This window comes from Lycorma delicatula, chromosome 1 (assembly GCF_047948215.1).
Source record: "Lycorma delicatula isolate Av1 chromosome 1, ASM4794821v1, whole genome shotgun sequence".
NCBI lineage: Eukaryota > Metazoa > Arthropoda > Insecta > Hemiptera > Fulgoridae > Lycorma > Lycorma delicatula.
In genome coordinates this window covers 398,810,866-398,816,432 of record NC_134455.1, presented here as the reverse complement: position 1 = coordinate 398,816,432, position 5,567 = coordinate 398,810,866, and positions in this window count along the sequence as shown.

Genomic DNA, 5,567 nt, shown 5'->3' with positions numbered 1-5,567 from the left:
GGAACATCCTTGTCGGACTCCCTTTCTTGTTACGCCTTATTTTTTATGTTCTTCGATTATTACTGTTGCAGCTTGGTTCCTGTAAATGAGCAATTGGTCTTCTATCTCTATACTTGAACCGTAAACTTTTTAAAATGCTGAACATGGCATTTATACTGGCAATTATATTCAGTACTCTTTCGTTATATGCTACCCAAAAATTCTTGCCCAAATCACTCAAAACTATTTATCATGTTAAAAACCAATTTTAAGTCGAGAAAAAATGTTTTTCAATTTTTGAAAAAAAGTTTGTCAAATTTTTTCGATTTTTTTTTTTAAATTATCAGAACGTAAAATAATAATTTTACATTTAGACCGTATATTGTAAAAATCGGAGGGGCTCTGCCCCACCCCCCAAAACCCCTTGAACAATCATTATACAGAGTGATTCAGGAGGATAGAGCAATAATTTGATAACTCATTCTAGAGGCTAAAAATAAGAAAAAAGTTCATATAAACATAGGTCCGAAAACGCTTCGTCAACGAGTTATACAGGGTGAAAAATTTCGCCCGAGTTTCAGTTCCTCCGGGTAAATTAAGGCTTTCTAAAATTCTGGGAAGGTCAATTAAGGGGCAAATTCAATTGTTTCTTATGGCTTTTGAGCTGGGAAATCGAAAAAAATAGGTCCCAGAACTGTATCTCTCTTAGTTTCTAAGATATCCCATGTAAAACGCCAAAATTAGGGTAAAAAACACATTTTTTTTACGTTTGACGTACAATAACTTTGTTAAATTGGCAATAAATCGTACATTTTTTAAACATAAATTGTAGAGAATTTAATTATAAGAAGATTGATGTAAATAATGTCAACAGAAGACAAATAAAATTTTAAACATATCGACTCTTATTAACAACAAAACCGACGAAAACTAAGAAGAAATTGTTACAAAAAAGAAAACAGATGTGTGTAGTAGATACAATAATTTTAGAGCTTGAGTGATTTTTAACCGGAGGTGCCCGCACCGCTGGGGGTGCGGGAGAAGCCTCTAACAATATACATCTATTATTTTTGCGATATTTGATAAGTATGTATTTGAATTTTCGATGACATCAACCAATTGTTTTTTGTTTAAAAACGGTTAGGTAGATTTGGCTGTGTCCGTTCCCACTCTGTTACTCACTACCTGAGTCTATTATTGCTTCTGCGTCATCATCAGTTTGTTGAAAAACTTCTTGAGATGGACATGGACACGTGTACGCATTTAAACAACCGATTATTTGCATTACTTACCTATTTAATACATCCGTATCGATCAGTGATTCAAGCCCAAATAGGATACATCGATAATACAAATGTAAGAATTTTTCTTACTAATTTAAAATAATACACCCGAGCCTCGTATAAGACGGTTATATGGTTCCACCAAAATGTCGTGTAATATAAATCCGTATTATACAAGGTTTGAAGTTCATACAAAATTAGGACGAAGAATTTCGCAACTGAAATGTTTCAAAATAAACCAAATTAGTCGAGCCAAATTAAACATTAACATAGAAATAATTCCAGCGGAGCTGAATTTTGGCACATCAGCTAAGTTCGTCGTTGTGAATAAATATCTAATAAATAAAACACCAAAAATTTACATCGATGCGATTTTTTTATTTTGTCTTCAGTCATTTGACTGGTTTGATGCAGCTCTCCAAGATTCCCTAACTAGTGCTAGTCGTTTCATTTCAGTATACCCTCTACATCCTACATCCCTAACAATTTGTTTTATATATTCCAAACGTGGCCTGCCTACACAATTTTTCCCTTCTACCTGTCCTTCCAATATTAAAGCGACTATTCCAGGATGCCTTAGTATGTGGCCTATAAGTCTATAAGATTTTTGATGCATAACTAGTTAAACTAATTGTTCTGTATTCTTCACATTTATCTGCGCCTGCTTTTTTTTGTATCATGACTATAACACTTTTTTTGAAGTCTGTCGGAAATTCCCCTTTTTCATAAATATTACACACCAGTTTGTATAATCTATCAATCGTTTCCTCACCTGCACTGCGCAGTAATTCTACAGGTATTCCGTCTATTCCAGGAGCCTTTCTGCCATTTAAATCTTTTAATGCTCTTTTAAATTCAGATCTCAGTATTGCTTCTCCCATTTCATCCTCCTCAACTTCCTCTTCTTCCTCTATAACACCATTTTCTAATTCATTTCCTCCGTATAACTCTTCAATATATTCCACCCATCTATCGACTTTACCTTTCGTATTATATATTGGTGTACCATCTTTGTTTAACACATTATTAGATTTTAATTTATGTACCCCAAAATTTTCCTTAACTTTCCTGTATGTTCCGTCTATTTTACCAATGTTCATTTCTCTTTCCACTTCTGAACACTTTTCTTTAATCCACTCTTCTTTCCCCAGTTTGCACTTCCTGTTTATAGCATTTCTTAATTGCCGATAGTTCCTTTTACTTTCTTCATCACTAGCATTCTTATATTTTCTTCGTTCATACCGTTAGCTTGTGCTATTCGGCATTTTATATCGCTCCTGCTTCGTCCATCTTTAGCAATTCTACTTCCCAAATAACAAAATTCTTCTGCCTCCATAATCTTTTCTCCTATTTTCACATTCAGCGGTCCATCTTTGTTATTTCTACTACATTTCATTACTTTTGTTTTGTTCTTGTATATTTTCACGCGATAGTTTTTGCGTAGGACTTCATCTATGCCGTTCATTGTTTCTTCTAAATCCTTTTTGCTCTCGGCTAGAATTACTATATCATCAGCAAATCGTAGCATCTTTATCTTTTCACCTTGTACTGTTACTCCGAATCTAAATTGTTCTTTAACATCATTAACTGCTAGTTCCATGTAAAGATTAAAAAGTAACGGAGATAGGGAACATCCTTGTCGGACTCCCTTTCTTATTACGGCTTCTTTCTTATGTTCTTCCATTGTTACTCTTGCTGTTTGGTTCCTGTACATGTTAGCAATTGTTCTTCTATCTCTGTATTTGAACCCAAATTTTTTTTAAAATTCTGAACATTTTATTCCAGTCTACGTTATCGAATGCCTTTCTAGGTCTATAAACGCCAAGTATGTAGGTTTGTTTTTCTTTAATCTTCCTTCTAATATTAATCTGAGGCCTAAAATAGCTTCCCTTATCCCTATACTTTTCCTGAAACCAAATCGGTCTTCTCCTAACACTTCTTCCACTCTCCTCTCAATTCTTCTGTATAGAATTCTAGTTAAGATTTTTGATGCATGACTAGTTAAACTAATTGTTCTGTATTCTTCACATTTATCTGCCCCTGCTTTCTTTGGTATCATTACTATAACACTTTTTTTTAAATCTGACGGAAATAAAACCTTGTGCATTAATAATAGCTGAAACTGTATTGGATTCTGAAGCGCATAAAAAAATTCATCAGATTCCGTTATCGAACGATATAATTCGATCGCGAATTCAAGATCTCAGTAAAGATATTTTACTACAAATAATAGACGACATAAAAGCCAGTCAGCTAAAAGTAAGCATACAACTGGATGGGTCAACCGATGTTGATAATTGCAGCCGGCTCTTGGTATTTGTGCGATATATAAAAGAAAGAGAAATGATAGATGATTTTCTATTTTCTGAGCCGCTGGAATCGACTTCGAGAGGAATTGATGTTTTCAATCGCATCAAAGATTTTTTTCAAAATATCTACTACCGATGAATGCGATCGATTCAATATGCACTGATGGGGCCCCAGCAATATTAGGCAAAAATTCTGGATTTTTTTCACACATAAAAAGAGAATTACTGCACGTTATAATAACGCATTGCATGTTACATCGTCATGTACTTGCATCGAAAGCTTTACCAGAAAGTTAAAAAAAACACCTAAATATTGCAATAAATGTAGTAAAATATATCCGTGGACGAGCGTTTAATCATGGCATATTTCGTGCCTTTTGTGAAGAAATCGGTGCTGCGCATACCGTGCTTCTATATCACATTGAAATTCAATGGCTCTCTAAGGGCCGCATGCTTAACAGCGTTTTTGAATTGCGTGAAGAAATAAATCAGTTACTTACTAGTCAAAACTGTGATTTAGTAAAAGATTTTGAGAGTAAGGATGCAATTCTGAGACTAGCCTACTTAGCAGATATACAGTGTCCCATATAAAATGTAACAACCCAACCTTATATTGGTAGGTATTGAAATAATAAAAATACATGTGTAAATGTAAATTTTATTATTACCATCCATTACCTTACATTTAGAGTAACTGTTGAAAGTGGCCGCCATCTTCTTGAATACAAGCTTTAATTCTTTTTACAGCGTTTCTTGCAACTTTTTTCAAAGTTTGTGGCTGGATATTTAATACCGCTTGACTTTCAATCGTTCAAGTGTTCGTGGTTTGTTGTCGTAGGCTTTTTCTTTAATCCCGTAGAAAAAAATCCGCCGCAGTCAAATCTGGAGATCTTGGTGGCGACAAGCCTCGACCGATAACACGATTACCGAAGAATTCCTCGACGAAATCAGAAGTTGAACCTGCGTAGTGCGATGTCGCACCGTCATGTTGTAGCCGGCAGTGTCCGTCTTCCTCTTCCAAGAGTGCGATGAACTGAAATAAAATATCCTAATTACGTTCTGCATTAATGGTGTACTCGAAAAAAATAGGACCGATTATTTTCTTCCTCGATATCGCGCACCACACGCCCGACTTCTGCGAGTGTAATTGTTTTTCGTGATAATTGTGAGGATTTTCAGCGCTCCAAATTCTACTGTTTTGGCTGTTTACGTAGCCGTCCGAATGAAACCGTGCTTCATGTTTGAAAAATAACTAATCCGTAACGTTAATTCCCTCGCGCAGAAATCGACGGAACCGTTGACAATATTGTAGCCGTTTTTCTTTGTCGGGCTCAAGAAGTCGATGAACCGTTTGAATGCGATAAGGTCGTAATTGTAATCGTTTGGTCGCCCGATGAACAATCGATTTAGACAAATTAATTTCTGCAGACAAACGTCTGATCGATTTATTTGGCGAGGCGAGTAATCGGTCTTTGATTTCAGCGACTGTATCCGTATTCAACACTGACGCAGATCATTTGTGTTCCTTGTTATTATCAGAACCGGTCTCTCTAAATTTTGCGACTAACCTTAATACTGATGTTTTGTTAGGAGCCGGTTTATCTGCGTACTTATGGCGAAACAAAGCTTGCACTGCAACCGCCGATTTCGTACTGAAGTACGACTCGACAATGGAAACATGTTCATCTAGCGAAAACACCATCTTGTCTTAAGCGATACACTGAACGTTATGATTGCATTGTTGTTGCTATCGGTAGTGTTCTTCTGCGTCGCCGCGATGTTCAAATGTTGGACGAGTCCATTTCAGTAACGAGTAGGGGAGTAAGCTTGACTTTTGAAATTTCATGGATGAGTGATTGATCGGTTGCGTTTTATATGGGATACTCTGTATAATGAAATGCTAACATCTAGAGGATGGGAGTTGAATCGATAAATTGTAGCTATCGGTCTTGATCGACTTAGACTATCGATTAAGTATGAATCGATCAGTTGGCTG